We start from the raw sequence: 15976 nt of genomic DNA on the forward strand, positions 1-15976 counted from the left end.
AAAATGCCAAATATTATCACTAACAATATGACTTATGAAAATAGTTTGATTTTTTTTTAGTTATTTTTGTCCTTAGATTATATCCCACTAAGTATTTACAGTCAGATTACTGTATTTGTTGTCATTTGAAATATTTCCTCTCTTTATGCCACAGGCTTGATTCACAGTTAGGCTCATTTGTTCATTTTGATTTTAGTTTTTTATTGTTTCTTTTTAAAAAATGTCTTTGCTTTATAGTTAGGCAAAACATTCCCATGGTTCCAAAGTCAAATCTAAAAACATGGTATATTCAGTGAAATCTAGTTTCTATTCTCATTTTCACCACTTTATTCTCTCCCCTATATATAATTTTTTTTAAAGTTTTGGTTTAGTCTTTCATTTTTGTTTTGTTATTAGCAAATATATATAGATATATATTCATATCCTTCCACTTTCTTAAAACAGATAACATACCTACATTGATGAAAACTATACATACTTTTCTCCACCTTACTTTGTTCACTTAACAATATATCCTGCAGATACATTCATGCAGCATATAGAAAATAATCTTAATTCCTTATTACAGTTCCAGAGTACTCCAGTGTGTTCATTCAACTAGTTCTCTAGGAATGGATATTAGCATCATGGCCAGCTTTCCCAAAGCCAAAGCTTTTGAGAGTGAACAAATGATGAATAGTGTCTAGTGAATCTGAACCATCCAGCAGAAGACAGACAAACATTCATTGGATTTGGCAATATGAAGGTCAAGGAAATCTTAAGCAGGGCTAGGTTGTATATACACAACTTTCCCAGCAGTATGCAGTGGCCCTAGCTTAGCAAGAATAGTTTGGATGACCTAGTGCAAACTGAAATCAGGTTATAGTGGGTCACAGTGTGAATGGGATCTAAGAAAATGGAGATGGCAGGAAGTATAAACCGCTCTCTCAGGAAGTTTGGACAAGAAGGGACACAGAATAGATAGAGAAATAAATAGAGAAATATTGGGGAAGAAGAGTGGATTTATCTTAGTGGCTCTTTTTTGTATGTTTATGAATGGTTGTGTAGATGTGTTTCTAGAATGGAAGATATTAGAAGCACATTTATTGTTTGGGGGAAGAGGCCATAAAGAGGAAAAGTTAACACAAGAAGGAAAAAAAGGAGTTGCTGGTGGAGAAACTCTGTAATTCTTTATTTTTGAAGAGAAGACTCAAGGTTGTTTAGAGTGTGGTTGGAAAATATAAATGTGTGACAAGCAATATATATATCTGTATATCTCTATCTATCTATCTATCTATCTATCTATCTATCTATCTATCTACCTATATCTATATACATATGCCTATCTCCTAAAATTTACAAGAACTCAAGTCACCATGAAAAGATAACTTTCCCTGGCCCAATCTTCGTCCTCCTGAAACTTATAGTAAATGAGGTGTTTATCCTTACTGCAGCATTCTCCCCTCTTTTGTCCATCGCCATCACTAACCCCTAGTCCAATCTACCATTTTCTCTTGTGACCACTGTAGAAGCCTCCTCCCTGGGCTACCTGATTTCACTTTGGATTCTTCTGTTGTTCTCATTTTTCTACAGAGAAGCCAGGAAAATGTAACCCAAATCCTGTGTCTTCCCTGCTTAAAACTATTCAATGACTATTTCCTGTCACACTTCAAATAAAATCCAAAGTCGTTATGAGGGGCTCCAAATGACCTATAATTTCTTCAGCTTCCTTCTCGTTGTCCACATCTCACCTCAAAGTTCTCCCCTCAGGTAGGCCCTCTCTGGCCACCCTATCTAAAGTAGAACCCTGGGACGCCTGGGTGTCTCATTCTGCCTTTGGCTCAGGTCATGATCCCAGGGTCCTGGGATCCAGCCCCGCATCGGGCTCCCTGCTCGGCAGGAGCCTACTTCTCCCACCACTGCCTGCCGTTCCCCCAGCTTGTGCTCTCTTTCTCTGTCAAATAAATAAATAAAATCTTTAAAAAAAAAAAGTAGAACCCTGACCACTCCCTGAAGCTACTGTCACACTGCCCTGTTTTATGTCCTCAAAGCTTAGATGATCACATCTTAACTTACTTAGTCTTCCCTGTTCATTGTCTGTCTCCCCAATTAAAACATGTGCCAACCCAGAGTAAAAGCTGCTGTTCTTCAGAGTGCCTAAAACTGTACTGCCACATAGTAGGCACTCAACAAACATTTCCTGACTGAATTAATATTGTTCTTTGGCTTTTGCCAGGACCCTCTATAGTCATCTTCCCATCTTTTACTTATTATTTTCTCTCCTTTGGTTTTGCACAAGGCATTTTAACTCAGCAGTTATGGCTTTGGGGGTCCATCCAACTGCAAAAACTTCGAAATGGATAAAATTTGAGTTTGAACTCCTGAAAAACAAAATGCAAACTTTAGGGGACTTTATTTAGGCAGAGTGGTGTATTTCTGTGATAAACGGGGAAGAAAAAAACAAACCAACCAACAACCAAAACGTGATCACTTTGTCTCAGGTGGAAAAGGGCAACATTGGGCTTCTTTTGAAGGATGAGCTAACTGGGTATATGCAGAGGAGAAGATACAGAGTGAAGTAATCCTCTAGGAAACTAGAAGAGCATTCTGTGAGGGAATGACCTTTTTGATCCACAGCTGTGCAAGTAAATTGCAGCCTGTGGGCTGTTCCACTCTGCTGATGCCTGAGACTTTCCAGTTTGGAGGTAAAATATTAGCAAGCTAATTTGGCCACAAGTCTATGGCTAAATGTTGCAATACACTTTGTAATTAAGAAAGATCATATTTTGAGTTCCATCTGTCTGACTTCTGGGTTTGGTTCTGGTTTGTCTCCACACTCAGGACAGGAAGCAAATGTTATTTATTGACCATCCTCCGAAAAATCCTGGACAGAGCTCAAACGTGGTTTGGTCAGTTGGATACCCGAGGCTTCTAGATTGATCGCTACTGATCAGTGTTTTTATTTTCAAATAAGGATCATCATCTCAACTGTGGCATTTGGATAACATTAGCTACAGTAAATCCTACAAGGCAAGATTTTTAAAAGAAAAACCTTTTAAACAACAACAACATAAAGCCCCCACCTACTATCTTCAATTATATAATGGACTTTAAAGGTGACAAAACAACACTAAAAATTTCTGTCCTAAAATGTACTATCCAGAGAAATAAAAACTTAAAGGAAACTTTAATGTAAAATTTCAAAGGCTTCTTCTTGTCCATTTATCACAATAATAGAAAAAGAAAAATCTAAGATACATTTTACAACTCTAATTCACATGTGACTTTGTTTCTGGTGCTCATTTCTAAATAACCTAAATTCTATTCTAGAGGCAAGAGCCCTAGGGTAGGGTCATGTTCACAAGCCCTTGAGATTTTCTTCTCGTTTTTGGCTCAGCTCCTGAAATCGTTCTTCTTATTGCCTCCTTCAAACCAAAAGGAAGACATTCTTTGTCCCTATCAGTGTTGTGTTTTTAAGTGCCTGTTTGTGTTCAAAAGAAAAGCAGAAAAGACCTACCTGGGGAGTCTCTTCTTTAAGAGTGAAAAACTATTGATTCTTCCTCATAACCAGCAGGAGAAAATGTTCCACTTTACCACTTTACTCTCTTCCCAGGAATACATTTTGGAAGAAGAAATTATTTTAAATGATTTTTTGATACCTCGATGAAGTTATACCTTAGCTTAGAAAAGCTGCTCTGTCTTAGGCAGGGCCTGATCCCACACTTGCCTCAAATACAAACAGAGGGGCTGTTTCTGCATGTGTTTCTGCACAGCTTACCAGAACAGACTATTTTTTTACGCAAAACCTTTTCAAGTTCCTGAAGAGACATTTACAATATTTTCATGCCATCCCTGACTGACTACCAAAGAACAACTTGTACGTTCTCTGAGGAAATATCAAAACACAATGTAAGTGCACATGCCCAACATTTCTATAGAATAAAGAGAGGGCGATTATTAATATACCAAGAACTTCAAAAGATTGCCTGCCTAAGTGTTCACAAGTCTTAGCCATTCTAGTCGGAAATAAATGACAAATACAATAAGGCAAAATAAAAAACTTTCTGGGACTCCTAGTCACCTATCCAATATTCAGTGGTGTGCTGATAAATGTTTGACAACTGGCTTTTTTTTTTTTTAAAGGCCTTAATTTGTGGCGTTTGCCAATTTTTGTGGTGTAAAGGCTCCCACTGTGACCAATTTCAGGCTATCGTGGTGTTTAACAACCGGCTTGTTAAAACAAAAACAAAACAAACAAACAAAAAACAGCTGAAAATTTAACCATCAGCTCTCATAAGCCAGTACGAACCATGTGGAGCACATCATTGCATTCATTCTTCTCCTTCTTCATCACTAGCAGAAATACCATCTGTTGTGGCAGTTTTCTAGGATTAAAAACAAAAGATGACATTTCCCAGCCATCTTGGCAAACAGAGGGGGCCATATGACAATATTTACTAATGAGAAGTAAGCAGGTGTCCTGGTCGTAGTGATGGCCCTACCGCAGATGGTGGTGGTAGTGTGTGTTCCTTAAAGGGGCTCCGGCCTCAGTTTACCCTTTTTGTCCTTGTCCTTTTCTTTTTCCAGCCTGGAATGCAGACATGATGACTAGAGCCGCAGCAACCATTTAATAATCAACAACAAGGGAGAGGACAAGGAAATCACAGAGATCTCGGCCCAGACATCTTTGAGTTGCCTTCCCACCTCTGGAATTCCTATTTCTGATCTTCTTTTTGCAAGAGATAAAGTAAATTTATTTATTGCTTAAGCCACTGACGTTTAGCTTTCGTGTTAAAGGCAGCCAAATCTAGCCTTTGAACTTGGGCAAACTTGCCAGTGGATGCGGGCTTAGTGAAGAGAAATCGTTACCAGAAGCAAAACTATTTAAGATTTTTTTTTTTTTTGAATTCGGGTATTCGTTAAAACTTAAAAACTGACCAGTCCACTAAATATTTTGTCGGTATGAGTCCATCTAAAACACTTGACTTCAGAGGCAGGAATCGCGCCCAGCCTACTGACTACCTTTGTCGAACACACACAATATACCAGATACCAAGCCCGCTGGAGGAATTACATGCTGTGTGACTTAGACAAGGCGCTTCACATCATGCTGCTTCATTTTCTTCATCTGTAAAATGGAGATAACATGATACCTATATCACTGGGTTGTTCTGAAGGATAAAGGAGTTAATAACATGTATGTAAGGTGCTCGAAACAATGCCTGGAAAATTGGAAACACTAAATATGTATTAGCTATTACCGTTATCACTATGGTTCCCCACAAAGCCTATTCAGTAGGCGCTGGTACTACCAGCGGATGAGGATAGTGGCATCTATCTCATAGCGAAGCTCTCAGACTGTAAGATGATGCCTCTCAGGTGTTTACATTGTTCCAGGTAAATGCCCGGTAAACTCTAGCTATTATGAATTTGATATATAACAGCAGTGGAATGTGGCCCTTTTCATGAGATTTGTGCCAAAATATTGTGTCAGTGAGGAGGGAAAAAAAACTAGCCGTTTGTGGGAGAAAAGACTAGTCATTATTCATCCAACTCTACAATGTATTGTGTGGCCTCATGATATGTATGTAGTTAATGAGTCGAAGGATGAGTGTTATGTGACATGCGACACATAGCTACCGAGAGCATGGGGCACAGCGCGAGGAAGGGAGCAGAGAAGGCCTTGGGGATGAAGCTTTGGTATGGAGAAGAGATTACTCTGGATTAGGAGGCCCAGGATTGGACTTGATTCTACCATTTACTAGTTTTTTGACCTTGGGCAAATTACGGAACTTCGCTAGACTTCACTTCCTTCATTTGTTAAGATGAAGATTTTGAGATCAATAAACCCATCCATCCCAGCTTTAAGAAGTATTTTTGTTTGTTTGTTTGTTTGTTTAATGGCTAGGAGATGATGTTGGACCTTAAAGAACAGGAGGAATTTTGAAAACTGGAGATGCTGGGATCATATAGCAGTATGAACAAAAAAAAATTGGAAGAATACCATTGCAAATTTGCCTGTGTTTCTGTGGGAGAATGAAGGAGACCAGGCAGGAAAATGTGGGTCTGGGTCATACTTCAAGGGACCTTGGGTACCAGGCCTCAGAGTTAGAAGTCTATTGGGAGGCACTGCTGACCCATTGAACTTCTTGATCAGGGGAATAACATGGACAAACAACTCCTTGTGGGAGATTATTCAGCAATTAGAATGATACAAGGGTCACTGGAGGCATGGAGGAGAGTCTGAGGGCCACTGTAGAGGTCTAGGCACAAGATCCAAGTACCTGGGGGCAATGGGAAAGGAAGGACGTGAGATCATTTGGAGAAAGATGTGAACATCTTAGGGAAAGAATGAACCCATGGAAACTTCTCCCCATATGATTACCTGGCAAGAAGTAGATGTGACAAGTCAGCAGTTTAGTGTGGGGGCACAAACTTGGGTCTGAACATTTGTTAGAAATATCAGTTGGAATAATAGGTAGCAAACTCATAAAATTGGGGTCAATCTTTGTTAATAATGGTCAAATTAATAGAGATCAGGTAAGCAGAAAATGCTGTCTCTGTATTATATTTTAGGAGTTCAGTAGCATTAATATTCACTGGGAGGTTCTGGGGAATAACAGCATTGAAGTTCTGTGCAGCAGGCAAATGGAGGAAGAAATAGTCTTCCAGGGCCTGTGTCTAGATGCTGTAAACACTGTCCTGCCTGACCCCTGCCTGGAAATGGGGTCCCAGAGAATAATTCTGCTACGCAAAGATTATAGAACATTGCACAAACTTCAGAAACTGTGGGAATTCCTATAAAATTCTGTCACAATAATAATTACTATAAAATGTTCACACAGAACTTGTAGCGTACAGACTGTTAAGAAACTCTTAGAGGGGCGCCTCGGTGGCTCAGTTAGTTAAGCGTCTGCCCTCAGCTCAGGTCATGATCCCGGAGTCCCGGGATTGAGCCCCACGTCAGGCTCCCTGCTCAGTGGGGAGTCTGCTTCTTCTTCTGCCCCTCACTCCACTCATGCTCTCTCTCTCAATCTCTCTCTCTCAAATAAATAATAAATAAAATCTTTAAAAAAAAAAAAAGATGTTTTTTAAAAAACAAACTCTTAGAAAAAGGGCTAACAACTTTTTTGCAAATTCTTAGCATTTATAATTAGAAATTTTAAATTAGAAGTTTAAATACACTTAAATAAGTAATAAATTAGAAATTCAGACTTGGGAGCGAAGGCAATCATGAGAAAGAAGCCCTACCGCGAAGTATGCCCTATTTTAAGAAAAACACCAATTGGAATTTTTACCACAGTTCAATTAGATATTTATTCTTTCAGCAAATATTTGGGTGTCTCCTGTGATAGCTCTGTGTAAACTTTGGGCATGCAGAGGGGAAACAAGTAGACACAGTTCCCACCCTCATATTACTTAGAAGGCAGGTAGGGTCTTCCCACAGATATACAAAACAGCATGCCTAAACACATTCCTAATCACAAGCAGCCAAAAACTCTCTGGAGGAAAAGGTGTGATGAGAGAATAGAGGGATTTCAACATCAAAAATTCATAATTTGCACTCTTCCCCCAACTCTAGTTATCACTGGAACATTCCTGTTTAATGTCTGGAATACCGCACCAGTGATCCTTGGTGGGCTCACTCCAGGGAAATTGATTCATTTAAATTCACTTAAGGAGCTGTTACACAAATCCTACATTACATTTATTTTTCTATTGAGTAGAACCATCTCTTAAAATAAATTCCTGGGTTCATATTTTGAATATTTAATATTTGCAGCCAATTTTAAGGGCTTGCCTTATTATAAATGATTAGTGGTTGTTTTTTGTTTTTGTTTTTTAAACAAAGTAGCTCAATAGCATTATTAGTTTGTCTTCAGTTCCTTGATACCTCCTTTTCTTTGAAGAACTTGTCCTTCTCCCTGCCTTAGCCACCCACTTTCTCTGGTCACACTGCTAGATCCTGGCATTTCCCCAAACTTCCCCAGCTCCATAATTTCAAGCATCCCATTCTCAGACTGTTCCCAGCATTTGGGAGTGGGTCCCAACTCGGGCAATCCTTGGACTCCATGGGACCTTCAATCCATTGATCCTATCACCTTTCCTTTGTTCTCTACTCCTTTATGTCCTCACCTCCCTCCTTCCCACAGCCCGCCACAGTCACTCCTCTGCCCACACCCTCTGCTCTCTGACCCTCTTTCCCTTCATCACACCCACCTGCAAAACCCTAGCGCTGTCCCCTTAGGCCGACATGGCTGGAGAAAAATCCACAGCCCTGCTGACTGGTCTTGCTTTAAATTCATGACCACTAACCTCAAATAGGCACTTAATAGCACTGCCTGGCAATCCTACCGCATTTGCCTTGTTCATTTGCTCTCAAACTCTCCCAGAAGATAACTCTTTCATATCTGCTTCTCTCTCTCCCAACCTCCGTAGTGTCTCCCACCCTCACCATTCTCGGGAAGTAGGGGCCGTGGCTACTTCACCAAGATAAGAGAAGCAGTAGAAGAGAATTTCCCTATGTTCCCGCCTCTGCAGCCACGGGCGCGGGTGCACCTGGACCCACACACTCTCTTCCCTCCTGTGCCTAGCTTCTCCCTGTGTCAGTGACCTGGCCTCCTGGCTTTTCGGCAAATGGGTTAAGTAGACTCAGGTTCAGGGGCTCTGCACTTGCTCTTCACTCTGCTTGGGAGTTCGGAGACCCTCCTCCTAGATCAGTGGCATGCCCCCTCTCTTCCTCCAAGACCTCTTATTCGGGAGCTTTACCCTACCCCTATAGAAATAGCAACCTCCCCCATTCCCAATCCTTTCTACCTTGCCTCTTCCATCCCATGTACCACCCACTACCTAGCATATTTGTGTATTTATTCATTATTTGTCTTCTTTGATGAGAGCAGGGATTTTTATCTGTGTAGTTTGCCACTATATGCCCTGTAATTAGAACAGTGCTCCACTCATTCGTTCGTTCATTCATTCATTCATTCAACAGGTGTTTAATAAGCTCCTACAGGGTGCTAGATACTACTCTAGGCTCTGGGAGAATAACAATGAACAGAACAGACTAAAAGTCCTGCTCTTTTGGCTAAGAAGGTAGTTAGGTAGTGATAGGGAAAGAGGGTTATAAAATACGTGTGTTTGGGAGGGGTGGGTAGAATTTTAGATAGAGTGGCCAGGGTAGGCCTCATTGAGAGTGGAACACTTGGGTGAAGACCTGCGGGAGGTGAGGGAGGGGAGGAGACAGCTAGTGTGGAGGCCCTGAGGTGGGACTGTGCCCAGGTTGCTCCAGGACTTATGAGGAGGAGGCCAGTCTGACTTGAGGAAGTAGGCAAGGGAGAGAGGTAGGAGACCAGGTGAGAATGGGAAAGGAAGAGTCGGGAGGGCAGAGCAGGTAGGGTTTTGTATACATTGTGAGAACTCTTGTTTTGAATGAAATGGGGAGCCAAGGGAAGATTTTTTCATACAATGATATTAATACACGAGCCATATTCAAGCTTTGACAATTGTCCCAATAATGTCCTTTTAAAAAAAGTATCCAAGTTTTTATTACCATTTAAAGAAATAACTTGACAAAGGGCAAAATCAAATTGCAAAGCATGTATAGTATTCATAATTATCATTTGTGGCTACTAGGACTGCTCTAAGAAAGGTCATGTGTAGGTTAAAATGTAATAATTTTATAATTTTTATAACATAAAAAAATAAGTGTTATCATGTCATTTTATAACTTCCCCCACAGTCCTGGATCCAATCAAGGATCACACACTGCGTTTAGTTGTCATGTCTTTTTTAAACAGCTTTATTGAAATAAAATTCACATACCATATAATTTACCCATTTAAAGTGTACGATTCAATGGCTTTTAGTATATCCACAGAGTTGTGTAACTACCATCACAGAATAATTTTAGAACACTTTTTTTTATCCCCAAAAAGAAACTCTGTAACCTTTAGCTATCACTCCTCCCCAACTTCCCTACTGCCCCAAACACAGGCAACCACCATTCTACTTTCTGTCTCTATAGACAGGCCTCTTCTGGAAATTCATATAAATGAAAGCATCCAATACGTGGTCTCTGTGTCTGGCTTCTTTCATGTAGCATAATGTTTTCAAGGTTCATTCGTGCAGCATGTGTCAGTATTTCATTCTTTTTAATGACTGAATAATGTTCCATTGTGTATATAGCACATTCTATTTATCAGGGAAGGGTTTTGAGCAGAGGAGTGACCTGATCTGAGTGGCATTTCACAAGGCTCACTCCAGCTGTTGTTCCAAGGAGCAGAGAATGATGAACTGTGTCAAATGATGCTTTTAGGGAAAATAAGATGAGGCCCAAGATTCGACCAGTAAGTGCTCAAATAGTTTAACGAAGAAATTAACTGAAATATTCCGATCTATAGTTTATAAATGGTATTTTATGTGTTTTATGGGATTTGTTGCATTTCCTTTGAATAATTAAACATGAAATGCAGAAATAAATTAAGAAATAAGAATTTAAAATAGAATGTGGGCATGTAAAGGTCCATGAACAATTGGAGAGTACTATTAACTTACCTCGGTCTTTGATATTTTCTTTATATTGATGGTAATGATTCTTTGGGTTCATGAGAAATTTATTCCTCAGAGTAATTATTCCTCTCTAAACATAACTCAACATTATGGTAATTATCCAAGATTTCATGCCAGCTTCCAGAGAGCTAGCCAAGGGAAAAATTAATTCTTACAAAAAGATATGTTCAATGTCTATGCAGATTAGATGAGAGCCAGCTTGTTTTTATTTTAGGGGGTTGGTGTCATATATAAGATAGTAGAAATTGGATCAAAAATTGAGTTCCATTGTGGCATCTGTCATTATTTGGAACAACTAGGTTACCTACTCGAATCATTAGATACTGAACTGGCACAAAGCACATTTATTGATTCGGGGTTTGGTATAAGCACATGCAATAGTACCAGGCTATCCAATTCTGGGTACGTGCAACTGCCGGGGCTCGCAAAACATCGGAAAGTTAGTGAAGGGCAATGGAAACTAGACATGAAAAGGGGAGCCTCGAAAGATAATTGTCAAAAACGCACTCCACGTTTAACGATAGGGTTCGGAGGGCGCGGTAGACGGGTGATGAGCAGTTCAGAAAATAAATACTGAACACCGAACTTCATTTGAGGATAATGCACCAAGTCCGCTCCACCGGGACTAAAGGAAGCGGGAGGAGGAAAGTTGTTTTTTTCTCCTCGGAATAAATGGGGCGTGGGGCCGCAGGCGGGGGGTGGGGGTGGGGGTGGGGGTGGGGGTGACTGGCCCCGCGGCTCATCGCTCGCGCTAACCGGCCGGGAATTTGGAGAGGATCCCTGGTCGCGCGGCGGCGGCGGCGGCGGCGGCGGCGGCGCGCGGGTGCGCGTGTGAGCAAGCGAGCGAGCGTGCGGGCGGGCGAGTGCGCCGGGTATTGGCAGCCGAGGAGTGGAGGCTGGGCGGCTCCGACTCCCTGACGCCAGCGCGACCAGATCAATCCAGGCTCCGGGAGCGAGCGAGAGAGCGAGCGGGCGGGCGGGAGGAGGAAGGAGAGGCCGAGCGGCTCAGCCCGGGCCGAGGCGCGGGGAGGGACCCTGCGAGCGCAGCGCGGCGCAGCGCCCCGCCGGCGGGACCGGGGCCGCGGGACCCCGCTCGCCCGGTCACTCGTGCGCCCGCGCGGACGGGCGCGCCGCCAACCCGGTAAAACGAAACAGACCCGAACCCAACTTTCTCCTTTGCCGCGTCCCCGCCCTCCCTCGGCGCCCAGGGCTTTCCAGCGCCGCCGCCGCCTCTTGTGGGGCAAGCGCGGGCCCGCGGGGCTGCCGCGGTTGTGCGGGGCCGGTGACGCGGGCCGCGGCGGGGAGGGGGCTCTTCCCCGCGTGGGGCGGACTGGGGGACCCCCCCCCATGATGGCGCCTCCCGGCCGCTCCGAGGAGCGAACCTGCCACCTCCTCCTGCTCTGGCGCCCAGCCGACCGGGCAGGGCTCGGCCGGGGTTCCCCTCGCGTCTTTGTTGGGTCTGCGGTGGGGAAGCCGCGCTCCTCGGCCCCGAGCCTCGCCCCCGGCCCTGGCAGCGGCGGGACCTCGCCTCCCGCCCTCCCCCTCCGCCCGCTCCCCGTTTCTCTTTCCCTTTCCGCAGCCGGGCCGAGGCCCGTCCGCGCTGCCCGCGGGCCCATTGTGTCCCGCGCCGGCCCGGGCGACCCTTGCGGGAGTTGGAGGGCAGCGGCGGGCGCTGCCCTGTACGCGGTCGGCGCCTCGCGGAGCGGGTCTGGCACGAGGGGGACACCCGGTACCTCGCGCCCCTCAGCATCCCAGACGGGGTCCTTTCTCTGCCCCAACGAGCCTCTTGGGGGTCGAGGTCAAGGAAAGTTCGCACCGAAATTCCTTCTAATTTATTCAAAGGCTTGGCGGCGGCGCGTAATTTTTTTTTTTTTCCTCTTCCGCCTACACCCCGTGCGTCTCCCAAGTGTCGTCTCATTCCTTTCCCTTTACCGGATTCGATTGCCTCACTGCATGTGTATTTGTGAGTTCGCTGTTGAACAACTGTTCATTTACTCCGCTCTCTGTCTTTGTTAGTGTTTCTCGGGGTGGTTGCCGTAGGAAGGTGGCGGGGGGAGTGGGTGTGAGAGAGACAGACGTGGGCTTGTTTTTCTAGTTGCTTAATATACATGTAGGCTTAAAGGGAGAACGTTTCCTTGATGTACTTTAGGAAGGGAGGAAGAACAAATGCCTGCCGGATCTTACAACTACAGTAGCTGCGGCTTTTGTTTATTTTGAGGCGCATACGATTTTTCAATCTACTGTGCAAGATAGCCAGTAAGACGCTTCCCTGCTGGAAATTGAGGCGCATCTCAGCACCATCTCCTTGAGAAAGCATCGTTTTCGTGAGTGCTGGGGCAGCCGGCCTTTTCCTTTGCCCTCCTGTTCTCTTCTTTCCGTTGTATCTGAAGTTTCAGAGTGTGTGGAATGATAACAGAAGTCGCATGATTTCAGTGTGTCATCCTGTTGCTGAAACTCTTGGCACCTCAATCACAGAATGCCTTCATTTCAGAGCATTTCTTGCTCTGATTGCCTGTGGTGGGTAACATGCCTACTTTCAGTAACAATGAGAAAACTGTTCCCTGCCCATGTTGACTTTTCATCTTGTTTATAATTACCACTTTACGTTTTATGGGAGGTAGCTGAGCTGTATTGGAACCACTATTTCAAAACAAAACAAAACAAAAAAATCGAGGCAGGACCCAGGTTCAGGGCCCCAGCATTTTCATGTAGTAGAAATATTTTGCATTATTGTTATTCTGATGTAGGTGCCAGGCCTCAGTATGCTGAACTGATTAAGGTGTTTGTCCTTCTCTCTCCCTCTCTTTCCCATTTGCAGTTATCTGATATTTCTCTGCAGGTGGTATACATTTGTATGATATTGCAATTCTTAGGAAACTGTAACCAGGGTCGTGAGAGATGATTTTCTAGAGGTGGGTGATGCCAGAGCCTCTGGAGGATCCAGGCAGGATCGGGTTTCTTCTGAGGGTAGGGATTTGTCCTTGATTTAGTTTTGACCCCTCCAACCACAGGTAGGTAACCAAATACATTTTTCCTTTTTGTAGTATCCATTGGTTTTATACCCTTGAAGAGCTGATGACCTTTGCATTTTAGAGAAATGACCGTTTTTAGGCAATTAAAAATGTTAACCTCTTACAGCTCTTGGAATTTAATTTTTTCCTACTAAGTTCATTAAAGCATTAAGTAAATCCCATTTTCCCACATGCAATTTATCAGTTAAAAACTAAATTTCAGTTTGTGATTTTGATTTATAGTAATTCTGGTTCAAAGATAAAATTTAATGACTTGGTTAGATAGGAAAAAGAAGAAACTGGGGTGTAATTAGATGACTATATTTAAGCTGTAGTTGCCTACATAATCAAGGCCAAGTTTTGTGTGTATAAAAGATCTCATTTGTGTAGTCTTACAAGGCTAATGGAGGCATCGTTGAGACTTTATAAATAATGTAAGTTGTGTATAATGTAGAGTCTCCAGAGACAGCAGAGAAAGCATCATTACCAGCCTTTTCAACCTGCTTGAGATCTTAAATTGATTTACAGCACTGAACTGGTGCAAAATGATACATCAGGATGACATGGGGTCAGCCTGTAAAAGTCTATGATGTCAGCCTATTAGTTCAGTCATCATAATTAAACCATATTACAGGGGCAGCTAAGCAGGAGTCTGGCGTTATACTTCAGATATGGGTGGTACATGGATTTTGTTTATAGTGGAAAGGCTGAGCTGCCCAGGAACGCTAGTGTTTCTGAAAGAGGGAAAGGCCTACAGAACTCTGAATTTCTGAAGAAATTGAAGATAAACGAAAGGATGTTCAGTCTGCATTGTCTTAAGTAGCTTTCCATTTGGTAGGGGAGAGACAGATGCACTGGGGGTTCTGATAAGGACCTTTGCAGCTCTTGATCCTGTGTACTGAATCAGGCTTCATGTGAGCTTGAATTTAACGTGGCCTTAGGGACCTTCTTAGGGTCCACGTACTTCTTATCTCTGATCCTTTCATTAACACTGAGTTGCACAGTATTGATGGATCAGCTGGCATGTTATTTCTTTAACTAGTCACGGTTACCAGGTCTCCACTGAAAGCAAAGATATTTGAATTGAATGTATGAACAGTTCAGGAAAAGAAGACTTGTTTTTTGATGAAATTTCTGGCAATCTTTATTCAGTTTATGGGTCATCTGGGGAGGTGCTATCCGATAAGGTAGCTATAGCTACATATGGGTATTTAAATGTAAGTAAAATTGAAATTCATCTTCTCAGTAGCACTAGCCACATGTGGCTAGGGGCTACCATATTGGACAATGTATATTGAACATTTCCATTTTCACAGAAGGGTCTGCTGGACAGTGCTGCTCTAGGACCTTTACTTCTGCTTTTCCTTTCTACTCCTCTTTCAGCTACTTCTGTGCTTACTACTTCTAATGAGTTTGTGGGGTCAGGAAAAGTAAGGGATGTATCATTAATTTTTCCACCTACTAGTTGCTCTTGATAAAATAAAAAACTGGAAGTGATAATTGAAGTACTGGATAAAATGAGATTGATTTTTCTCTGGATCATATTTATCATAGACCCTAATTTGGTTTAGAATGTAGTTAATATTTTTCTGAGTTTTTACTGTATGCTTATTTTTAATACTCATACCTTATTGAAACCCCAAAACTTACATAAGTACTGTTGTTATCACATTTTACAGGCAAAGAAACTTGAGTTCGGGGTGATTCAGTGTCTTGCCTCAGGCTACATAACTAGTGAGTGATTATGATTTATAATCTTAGCTGGGTTATGAACAGGCAGTCTGACTCTAGAGCCTCACTTTTAACTAATTAACTATATATGCATATATTTTTTAATTTATATTTATATGTATACTTTTTCTGTCTAGAATATTCAAATAATCATTGTTCTGCTGGGTTTTACTATTCCAGTATGGACATGACTTGACTTTTATTTTTTAGGCTTTTAGACAGATTTGCCCTCTGTTGTGCTTTTCCGGGCTGTCTTCTTTTGAGTGCTTAAGAAGAAGCATAATGTTTACATTATACATATTTAAGCAGAACATAATTGGAAGAATAAATTTGACAAAAAAGTAAGGCATTTCGGTGCTGAATTATTTTCATCTCTGCTTTTCTGGATAATTCCTGCCACTTTCCCCATGTGTTTTTCTTGTAATATCACAAGCTGATGGTAGTGAAGAGAAAAGTTCTAGTAGTTCAGTTTATCTCATCAAAATTAGTCTTCTCTTAGCTGTTAGATCTTGTACTTTGAGATGAAAATAGTTCATGGCAAATCCTGGAATTTTTTTTTCCACATTTAATGTCTACTTTTTTGTAGTCTTGCAGTTACTCTAAACCCTTTTTTTTTTTTTTTTCTTTGGTCAGGCTGTTTAAGAATCTGATGAAACCATGAATCCAGTATCTGCTCATTCCCATCC

The 15976-nt window shown here is 42.3% G+C and overlaps 1 protein-coding gene across 4 annotated transcripts in view; it reads left to right on the top strand.

The window, feature by feature from the left end:
• The first annotated feature begins 11402 nt into the window (after positions 1-11402).
• SMAD1 (SMAD family member 1) overlaps positions 11403-15976 on the top strand; it is a 74279-nt gene continuing 69705 nt past the window's right edge. For 2 of the 4 annotated variants that reach the window (XM_078069278.1, XM_036077773.2), the window contains exon 1: positions 11403-11689. The gene's annotated coding sequence lies outside the window, so the exon portion shown is untranslated. Of the gene's footprint in view, positions 11690-12211; positions 12512-12594; positions 12873-15976 lie in introns of those variants that run through there. The other 2 variants (XM_036077777.2, XM_036077771.2) reach the window with 2 other exon arrangements.

The sequence above is a fragment of the Halichoerus grypus genome, chromosome 3, assembly GCF_964656455.1.
Source record: "Halichoerus grypus chromosome 3, mHalGry1.hap1.1, whole genome shotgun sequence".
NCBI lineage: Eukaryota > Metazoa > Chordata > Mammalia > Carnivora > Phocidae > Halichoerus > Halichoerus grypus.